The sequence below is a fragment of the Pinus tabuliformis genome, chromosome 2_1 (genome assembly GCF_031772625.1).
Source record: "Pinus tabuliformis cultivar Carrire ecotype Pingquan chromosome 2_1, CPIR1, whole genome shotgun sequence".
NCBI classification, from domain to species: Eukaryota; Viridiplantae; Streptophyta; class Pinopsida; order Pinales; family Pinaceae; genus Pinus; species Pinus tabuliformis.
Window position 1 is genome coordinate 758693030 of NC_142299.1, and position 11609 is coordinate 758704638.

Here is an 11609-nt window from a genome sequence, read left to right on the forward strand (position 1 = left end):
ACTCAACAAGACCAAGATGAGCATGACTTTAATCAATTTCAAACTAAATCTAGTGAGTCTTTTGATTTTAAACAAGGCTATGATACTGCTGTGTATGAGGTCCACAAACAATATAAGCTGAGGACAAGAACCATAGATGTGCCCGAAAAGGCTAAACCAAATGATACCAAGCATACGAAGAAGATCAAAGAAAAGGTTGCCCTCATAGAAATTGCTGATAAAACAGTCCCTAATCCAAAGGATGTCACCGTAGAGGATGTCACAGACATGCAGTCCTCTAATGATCAGCCTCTGCCACTTTCTTCCTTGAAAGAGAATTTGAACAACGTTCCAAAAAGCCCTCCTAAAATTGAAAAACCGCAAGCAATCAATTCCCATAACGCTAATAAACAAGAGAAAATTGCTGATACTCTAATGGAAAAAGGGAAGCCCGCCTCTCACAATACTAAAACCCAATCTGAAAAATCATTCGATTTAGAGGCAGAAATAGGTAAACTGAAGATATCCATCCCTTTATTTGAACTTGCCAAACATGATGTGTATAGGCAACAAATTCAAAGATCACTTCAAATGGCAGAGGTCAAGGATGATGTGAATGTTCTAGATGATGCCACTGAACTACTGTTCGGTCCAGAAGTTAATGGAAAATCAACATATGGATCTGTTTTACCCTTTTATGTCAGTTTGCACATACATGACAAAGTCTTGCACAATGCTATGTTTGACTCAGGCGCCTCACACAATCTTATGCCCAAAGTTGTAATGGAAAAGCTGAACCTTGATGTTACAAGACCCTACAAAGATCTATTCTCCTTTGACTCAAGTCAAGTCAAGTGTTTAGGCCTCATCAAAGACTTGTGTGTCTCCTTAGTCCAATATCCCAACAAGACAATCCTCATGGATGTGGTGGTTGCTGACATTCCACCAAAGTATGGCATGCTATTGTCAAGATCTTGGGGAGAAAAACTCCAAGGATCCCTCCAATTAGACCTCTCTTACGCCACTATATATGTCTTTGGGCAACCAAAGAGACTATATAGAGAAACACTGATGAAGTATGTGGTAACTAGTGAGGACAAGCCCCAAAATTTTCCTATTCACTCAATCCATTATGATATGGATTCTTTTATTTTATTTAATGATAAAACAAATCCTCCCACTGATGATAAGCCGTTAGCTTTAGAATTGGACACACACATCAATGAAGAAGCAGTTGCCCATACTGATGAAACTGTCAAAACGATCAAGGCAACCAGCATACAAGAAGAACCTCCCCAAACAGAAATTTCAAATCTGCCCAATCCTAAAGTGACTGAAACTCTTGATACTAACCACAAGAAAAAAATCACATGGTATTTAGAGTTTGATGGCTCTTTTAACAAGTTAGGAGCAGGGGCAGGTGTCTGGATTCACGATACACATAACAATCATGCAGAAGGCCATGCCTACAGACTAAATTTCAAATGCACCAATAACATGGCAGAGTATGAGGCTCTCCTTTTAGGCCTCAAACTGCTCAAAGCTCTAGGAGCTGTAAAAGTGTCTATTCTAGGTGACTCCGACCTAGTAATACAACAAATGAAAGGCAACTTTGTTACCAATGACAATAGAATGAGGGCCTATAGGACTGCTGCTACTAATATACTCAATACATTCACTGAATCTAAGCTTGCGAAGATTTCAAGAGATCATAACATTCATGCACACAGCCTAGCCACTTTTGGTAGTACATGCAAGCTTCCCTTTGAGCCAAATCACCATTTTACTGCTGAGATAAAACATAGGCCTGCTATCCCAAATAATGTTAAGGATTGGCAAGTGTTCGAAAATGATGCCCAGATTAACAATTTCCTCACTCTTGAGCATGAGTTTTCAAACATTAACATTGACATGGATGTTATGACAGATGAACAACATCAAACAAATGAAAATTAGCAGGCTGTAATAGCTGTAACAGCCAAACAAATGCTAAACCCAACTGTTTTTGACAATGCAAACGTAGAAGAGCTGAAACAGATGCATTTGGAGGAAATAGTAGAAACAGAGGTCGAGATCGTTGATCTAAAGGATATCTTTCTCCCTGCTGGCCTCACTCCATTAGAAGATATATTTGATGCAAATGATGTGCCCAAAAAACCAAAAATGCAACCCTTAAACGCTGCTATAGAAGAACACAACATTGGGACAGCAGACAAGCCCAAAATGATCAATCTATCTCAATCTTTGCCACCCGATCAAAAGCCAAAATATGTTTCTTTGTTTAAAGAATTCCAAGATATATTTGCTTGGAGTTATGAGGACTTGAAGTCCTATGACACCTCAGTAATGCAACACACCATTCGTTTAAAACCAAACCAAAAGCCCTTCAAACAGAAACTGAGGAGAATCAATCCTATGCTTCTCCCTTTGATTGAAAAGGAAGTGAAAAGAATGTTTGAAGCAGGCATAATAGCACCCATCAGATTCTCTGAATGGGTATCCAATCTTGTTCCCACAAGAAAAAAGACAGGTGAGATTAGGCTATGTGTAGACCTAAGAAATTTAAACCAAGTCTCCCTAAAAGACCACTACCCCTTGCCAAAAATGGATCACATTCTACAAAGAGTAGTGGGGTCATCTAGAATCTCTTTGCTAGATGGATTTTCAGGTTTCAATCAAATACTGGTTCACCCGGATGACCAAGACAAGACATCCTTTACCACACCGTGGGGAACATTTAAATATGTGAAGATGCCTTTCGGACTTAAAAACACTGGTGCTACCTTTCAAAGGGCAATGGATATTGTATTTGCCAAGGAAATACATGATTTCTTAGTTGTCTACCTTGATGACTTAACCCCTTTCTTCAAATCTGATCAAGAGCACCTAAAGCATTTGAGGCAAATATTCATGACATGTAGGAGATATGGAATTTCCTTGAACCCCAAGAAGTCTCTCTTTGGCCTTGAAGAAGGCAAACTGCTTGGCCATATCATCTCAAAAGATGGTATTAGAATAGATCCAGAAAGGATCCAAGACATTTTTCAAATCCCATATCCAAGAAATATAAAAGAATTGCAAGCATTCCTTGGGAAGATTAATTTCCTAAGGAGATTTATCCCAAATCTAGTTGAACTGATAAGACTGTTAAGCAACATGCTAAAAAAGGATGCCAAGGTAAAATGGTCTCTTGAAACCAAAAAAGCCTTTGAGAGTATCAAGTCTGCCTTAACCCAAGCTCCAGTCCTCACAAGTCCTCAATTTGATAGGGACTTTATCATATTCTCATTCGCATTTGATCACACCATAGCTGCTGTCCTTTTGCAAAAGGATGATCAAGGAGCTGAAAAGCCAATTGCTTTTTTCAGCCGAGCCTTAAGAGATGCCCCTTTAAAGTACCAAATCATGGAGAAGTAGGCTTATGCCCTTGTTAAAGCAACCAAAGGTTTCCGAGTTTACATTTTATATTCACATGTGATTGCCTATGTCCCAAATGCTGTTGTAAAAGACATATTAACCCAAGGGGGGCTAGAAGGAAAAGAGGCAAGTGGATTGCTAACATCCTTGAGTATGACATAGAAATAAAACCAACCAAGCTCATAAAGGGACAAGGTTTAGCCAAAATGATGTCCGAAACAAACTTTCAAGCTTTAGACCTTAACCAACTGGACAGTGAACAATAGCTGGTGACTCCACAGATCAGTGAAACCTTTTTGCAATCTCCATGGTATGCTAATATATGTTTTGTATTGTTAAACCTGTTTGCTCCACCAGGATTGTCCAGAACCAAGAAAAGATTTTTAAAGATGAAAGCTTCAAAGTTTTGTGTTATAGATGGTGCTTTATTTTGGAAAAATCATGAAGGCATATTGCTTAATTATTTAACCATCAATGAAACTAACAATGTCATGAAAGAATTCCATGTAGGGGACTATGGAGGACATCAATATTGGAAGTCCACTGCAGATAAAATTTTAAGGGCTGGTTTCTATTAGTCCTCTTTGTTTGCAGATGTAAAGAAGTTTGCTATTGCATGTCATAAATGCCAAATCTTAGAGGGAAAAAGAAAGTTGTTGCCTTTGCCTCTTAAGTCCATCTCAACCGAAAAGCCTTTTCAACAATGGGGTCTTGACTTCATTGGGGAAATCCATCCCTCTTCCTCAGGCCAACACAAGTGGATTCTAACAGCCACCGACTATTTCACTAAGTGGATTGAAGCCATCCCATGTAGACAGGCCAATGAATCCATCATTATCCAATTCCTTGAGTGCAATATCCTTTCTAGATTTGGCTACCCTAAGAAGATCATTACTAACAACGCCGCTGGTTTCAAATCCAAAAAGATGATCAAATTTTGCCATAAATTTCACATTACCTTGGGCCATTCCACAGCCTATTACCCTCAAGGCAATGGCTTGGCTGAATCATCCAACAAAAGCCTCATCGACATCATAAAGAGAGTGCTGGAAGAAAACAAAAAGAACTGGCACAAAAAGCTCACAAATGCCCTATGGGCAGACAGACTTTCAACAAAGAAATCCATTGGGATGAGCCCTTATGAGCTGGTGTATGGCATGGAGGCCAGATTTCCATCTTCCTTGGGCATCCCTACTATCAAACTGTTACAAGAGATCCAGGCAGAACCAAATGACATTCAACGAAGAATCAATCAGACCATTCATCTTCAGCAAACTAGAGAGCAAGTTTATGACAGGGTTCAAATTTTGCAAGAGAAGCTCAAAAAGATGTTTGATAAGAGAGCTAAGGCTGAAGATTTCTGTGTTGGCAACAAATTTCTAAGGTGGGACTCACGAAGAGAAGACAAGGGCAAACATGCAAAATTTGATTTTTTGTGGAAGGGGCCATTTGTTATTTCTGCTGTTCAGGGAAATAACACATATTTCCTCAAATCTGTAGAGGGCAGCACTGCTGAAGAGGGCCCTGCTAATGGCCAAATGTTAAAACATTACCATGATCCCTTTTAAGGGATACAATGCAGCTCTGTATATATCTCTTTGTACATTGATATTTGTATATATCAGCACTTTGTTTTTTTTGTATAAGCAGTTCGAGTGTTAAAGGAGAAGCAACAAAGTTTGTGAAGACACAGCCAATGCAAGTATTCCATTTTTAAAAGGCTCTGTCCCTGCATTAATATCAGAAAAAAAACAATAGTAGCGCTATCATATCACAGCAATTCATCGTAAAAAGAAACTGTTTGCAGCCTGCAGTCTTCAGCCAAACAGTATCAATAAGAAAGGAGCATTTTGTAGTTTCACATCAGCAACTATTTCTAGACTAGAGGCTAAGGGAAATACATCCGTTTTGATCCATATCTTAGATCTATTTAAAGGAAAATGCCTAAGCAACATTGTATATAATATCAAGCACGCAGAAGAAAGTAGGCAGTGCTATGTATTTCACAATATTTCAGTTGAGGAGAGGGCTACTCATATTTCAAAGTTTCACACTTTTAGCAGCCAGCACAAAGAAATTTCAGTCCACAGTAACAATAGAAGATCAAGGCAGTCTGACCTACTGTTATTGGCTTTTCACAAGGAAAAGCCATCCCCAAGTGGAGCCACTGTTAGCCTCCTATTGCAACAGGTGTTCATCTTTCATGATTGACATTTTTACATGCCAAATATGTCATACTTTGCATGTCGCAATGCTCCATATTTCCAGAGGAGGCCATGAAAGTGGCCAGTCTAAATGCTATTACTCTATTCCAAATTTTGATGAGTTAAACCATTTTTGAAGAATTTTCTGTTCAGGGAAGTCCAAAAAGCTTAATCTTTGCTTCCCTAGGTCTCAATTTCTTGTTTTAGAATATAGAGAATCATTATCTGTCCAAACAGTTTAATCTTGGCAGATTTGTAGATAGGTAGAGAAAAAAAGGAGCCCAACTGCTTAATCTAGGCCCTTGGAAGAAATAAGTGTAGATTTAGATAGGAGGATAGCAAAAAGAAAAAAGGATGATCAGGGTCTGCAAGTCCAAGTGCACCCATGCAAAAAAGAAGAAAAAATGCTAGGTAAGTAGGCTGGGTAAGTAGTTTTGTGGTTGCAGAATCAAGCTGTATGATCCATTTCATGTTTTCAAATATTATATTTACTCAGATCACAAGTGCAAGGAAATTCCCCTTTGAAGGAGCTCAAGCTGGACATGTCTAACTCCCCCTTCTTCTTATTCCCACATCACTCACTAACATCCCATTAAGGACCTTGGGATCTTCCCAACCAGTCCTGTTATCACTTCATTTTTATAGAGCACCAAGTCAAGCTTTGACTTTCTTCACTAAAAAAAAGCCACATTTCTTGTGTAAAAATCATGTCTCCACAGTTCATTCACTCCCTATGTCTAAATTTCAGCTCACAAACTTAGCCTCCCCCCTACGCTTCACCTTACAAATTCATATTAACTCCTAACTCTACTATCTGGCTCCCTAGATCATTTCCCCATCCCCTATTATAAAAAAAAGCTATAAAAACTCCCCAAAAATATTAAATAGCCCCTCCCTTTGGCACTATAGCCATAGTTATCAAGTCTGGGAAACAGTAGTCCATCTGGGACTCCTATTAACCCTTATGTCCTAACCTGGAGTTAGTCCGACATCTGGTCACACTAATAACCTTTTCCCTTTAAATCCTAACCCTATACAACTCATTTTCCACCCTTGTAAATATTTAACCCCGCTTGTATACAACCCAAAAACCCACTTTCCTAAAGTTCCCCCCCCCCCCGGATTAAAACAATTAAATAAAAAGCGTCGCGGGCCCCGTATCTATCCTTCCGCCGCTTTGATCGTGCCGCCGACCGTCCGATCTGGCGCGCCCGAGATCTATGGTGGGCGGGTCTTTTGGTGCCCCGACATGCCGAGGGTTAGCGCCTGGGAGATGGGCGGTTTTCCCGTCGTACTCCCGCCACGCGTCGCCCTCCCGGCTGTGGTGCAGCCCCCTCCTCCGAAACCGCTTCTGCACAAAAGTGGTGCGCCTAAAACCAGATACCGCCCTCCCCTGTGTGATGTCACCGCCACGTCATCAACCTGCATCACCTCCATGCCTCCGTGTCCCTACCACGTCATTGCCACGTCGCTGCCACCGTACTACCACGTCATCACCCCTACCATACCGCCACGTCACCCGGTTGTACTGCTGACATCACCATGCTGACGTCACCCCACCACATCATCGACGTATTGGGACCCACCGTTGACGTCATCGTCAAAAGGCGCGAAGGGCGCAAATCGCAGCAAAGAGAGCCCAGAATGAAAATTTGAGGCAGTTTTTGATGCGTGATTAGCGCTTAGCTCTAATCTCGCATCGCTAAGGGAAATAGGCCGAAATGGAAAGCCCTTTCATGGCTCGGTCACCAGCAAGCCCGAAAGTCGCAAAATGACATGAATTTCTTTGCGCAGGATTCATAAAGGGGCAAAGACAGTTTGTAAAGGCAACAGAGGAGCGAAGAGCAACAATAAAAGGTCAATGGGACAGTTTAAAGCATTCAGAATACATTAAAAGAGCCCAGGTTCAGTGAAAGTGTATCAGAGGAAGTGACAAAGAGTATGAGTCAAATGTTTTTAATGGAAATCTTGATTTCCCAAAGCAGGTGAACATTGAATGGCCTCCAACAAAGTCAAAGAAAGAGGTGAAAGCCCATCAAGGCTCTCCCATCACAGTTAAAGCATTTAAAGCCACCGAACAACAATGGATCAAAACACAAAGCATAGTTATGGCTAAGTGATCAGCATAGAGCCATAAAGGCAACACATTAATTCCTTTTTGATACAGTTTCCCCTAGCGCAGCTCGAAGATATTTTCTTGCATTTATTTCAGACATATGTTAGGTTAAAGACACTTATTACAGCAGATCTATCTGAGATTCGATTTTGTAGATATTTTACTTATAAAACCACCCTAATTCACTGTTTAAGGGGTTGTTGTTTGTATAGCTCCAAGAGAGACTCGCTCTGTATACTTAATGTTTTACTTAATCAAAGACTACTCAAAAGCTTGGAGGAATGACTGTTTGTTGTGTGTTTAATGGTTGAAGGATGAATATGGAATTCTTGTGCTGCAACATGACTCAATAAGTGCTTCCTATCTCTGTTTCAATTTCATATATGTTTTTATCATACCTGTATCACCATCTAAAATAGCAGAAAGAATGAATAGTTTAGACTTGGTTTAATTGCCCTCTATGCTCAATTTCTACTGTTTCTTTATGTTTTCATCTGGATTAGTAATGAATATGAATTCCTTGTGGCTCATATTTCCCCTAATTCACTCATGTTTGACAGTTATCTAGGGATTCTTCACTGCTCCTAGATAGAGCTCATTCACCTTCCCTCTGTTAAGTTGAATGAGAGATTCTCAATTGCCTCTCATTCCTTAGCCCTCATTCCATCCTTTTAAGCTTGAATCATTATTTCATGTGCAACTAGCTTTCTTCATATTCCTTTCTTGTGACCAAGAAAACGCACCAGCGGTCCCACTCCTTGACTCCATGCCCAATGGTTCTAAAACTTTCATGCTATCCCTGCCTCTCTACTTGAAAGCATCATCCTTCCCACCAAAATCAAAACAAAACCCCTTGAACCCAATAACTAGCCTAAAATCATCATCAACAAAGCTAAATCATAAAGAGAGAGCCCTCTCTAATTGCAGGTAGGCTAGGACCTGTAGTCCAAAGATTGGGTTGTGGTTACCTCGGCCGTATCCCTTAAGGATCCAAGGGACAACCTGAGTGATAAAAATACCATCATTCTCAATATTATTAAATACATGCTCAAAATATATTTCTGTTTTAGCCATCTCTTCCAGTAATCTCTCTTCTTCATCAACATGCATCAACACATTGTCCAATTGTTGTTCATCACCTGTCAAACCTAAAAACATAGACAACATGTTAGTTTCAAAATTATAAGGCTCTTCATTTGAAGCCTCAATGATCAACTCCTCATGATTCTCTGAACTATTCTGATAATTCACTAAATTATTGAGAAATTCTTCCTCAACATGTCTGACTTCTTCCTCATTAAAGAAAACTTCTGGGACCGCAACTTCTTGACTATGCTTGGCAACTTCAACATAAGTTTGTAGAATATCTTTCTGTTCTACATAATTTCTTCCAACACTCAGTTTGTCCAAATAAGACAATAATGCCTCCTCCTCTTCTCTGATAAGACTTTGATCTTTCAAAGATTTCCTTGGCTTAACTTCTTCAACTAAGTTCTTTGTGTTAGCTTTCCTTCTCTTCACTTCAAAAATATTCAATGCATCTATTTCCTTTCCTGTTTCCATTTCCCATTGATCTTCTATCCATGCTAAAATTCCTTCAAATATGTCCCAATAAGTTTTCACTAAGAGAAGACACAATTATTTAGCCATAGCTTTTAATTTCTTCCACCAGTTGAAGTCTTGAAAGTCCTTATGCACCTCCTTTTGTGTTTTTTTTTTTGTCTCTGCCTCTTTCACCTTTTCATACACAGGTTCAAATTCATTAGGCTGCATACCTGCAATTTTACATTCACAGAAATGATTAATCCCAAAAATATGAGATCCTCTTGTCTATGACGATGCTACCAGCACATTCCTCTCATTCTGATCTGCATGGATCAGTTCTTCATCATTGTCTTCTTCCCCAAGGGTAGATCCTTCCTCTGGTTCACAGATGTATTCTACTCCTTCATTCCCAACTGTTCGAAGTATTAATTTCTCAGCAAACAATTCTCTGACAGGCCATTTAACTCTTCTTCCCACATAAAATCCTTGTTTCCATTTTTATATAATTCCTTTCAATACCAGCTTCTCCAAATCACTAAGTTCTGCCTTCATCTCAGCCAACTCTATGTCCCTTTCTTTTTTACTCATTCCTTTGAGTCCAACTGCTTCAGAACTCTTTTCCCTCTGTCTGTGACTTTCCTCTGTACCCCTGTCATAACTATCAATAGTCAATTCCTTTCCTTCCTCTAGTGAAATTTCCTTGTTCACTAGTGAGCTACAACTAACCTTTTCCATTTCACCTGTAACAAGTCTCCTTCATGCCTCACCAAACTTTCCTAAGTTTAGCCTTTTGGCATCTATTGGTTCTTTCCTCGAACCTTCCACTGACAATCACTAGTATTATAGGGACCCAACACTGTCAAAGATAAAAAAAGTCAAATATTATTGTCTCATAATAATATTTGGACTATAAAGTTGATCTTATTCTCTTGGAGCACTTCAGGATGAGCTACGGATGTGGTACATGCAGATCCCGGAGGGAAATACGTGGTTACCTATGGGATGACTAATATTTGCATGCAGGACTTCAGTTAGAACTCAAGTGAGTTGAGTTTAGTGGACTGGAGGTGCAGTTGATGGAGTTGTGTTCAATTTAGCTTTGTTAAACTGGTTGTATTTAGTCTAACTGGCAAATAGACTAGAGATGAGTTGGGTGAATTAGTTATTAATTAATTCACAAGTTATTAACTCATAATGCAACTATAGAATACATCAGTTAACTCAGTTTCATGTCAGTGCATGTTCAGTTCAGCAGGGACAGGTGTTAGAGGATCAGATTGCTATCAGTTGTGCCTATAGTTGTGCATGATGATTTGCACAATCAGAGGGATTGAGTATGCCAATGAATTGGCCAATATCAAGAATTGTAGTCTATGCTCACGTCCAACACAGTGTGAGTGATTATTTTCAGGTGAAATACGAGTTTGGTAAACCATTCTCATCAATTCTTGAGCAGGTATTGAGCTGGAGAGGTAGGCAAGCAGTGGAATAGATTTGGAGATCAGATATGATCTGTATTGTGTGTAACAGGTGGAGCTGGTACTGGATTGCTTGTGATAAGCATTGTACTTTGTAATGTTACATGTTCTCAATCATTAATATATAGATAGTGTGGGGTTTTTAGCGAGATTCTTTCCCCGGGTTACATACTGTGTTAATGTGTGAATGCTCTTGATGTTTTATTGTTATTTATGCTATTATATTGATGATCAACGTAGAGGAGGTTATGTATTGTGTATGTATTCCGCAATAGTACATGATCAGGATAATCTCCATTGAATATGTGTTAAATTATTCAAAATTTCTACAGGATTCTTCAAGTACACATGTTGATCATGAGGCATGGTTGATTGACTCAAGTGCATTCTTTCACTTCACTCCCTATAGAGAGTGGTTCTGCGAGTATGAGAAATATGATGGTGGTGATGTCTTCTTGGGGGATGACAAGAAGGCTAGAATCATTGGTCGTGGAAAAGTAAAGTTGAAGTTGCAAGGTGGAAGGGTTAAAACACTTCCGGATGTTTTGAAAAGTCTTGCATTAGCCAGAAATCTGATTTATGTAAGAAATTTGGATGATGCAGGTGTAAAAACAGTGTTTGAGAAGGATACCTACAAGATGGTTTGGGGAGTACTGGTATTGATGCGGGAAGTTTGGATTGGAACTCTGTACCAGCTACAAGGTAGCACTGTTTTTTATGGGTGCAACAATTTTGTGGTTCCTGAAAGTGGAGTAGAAAATCTAGTGGTCTCTAGAGAGAAGACCATGCTGTGGCATCAAAAGCTTGGACATATTGGAGAGAAGTGCATTCGAATACTTCATGGTAAATGTATGGTAGAAGGTATGGGTA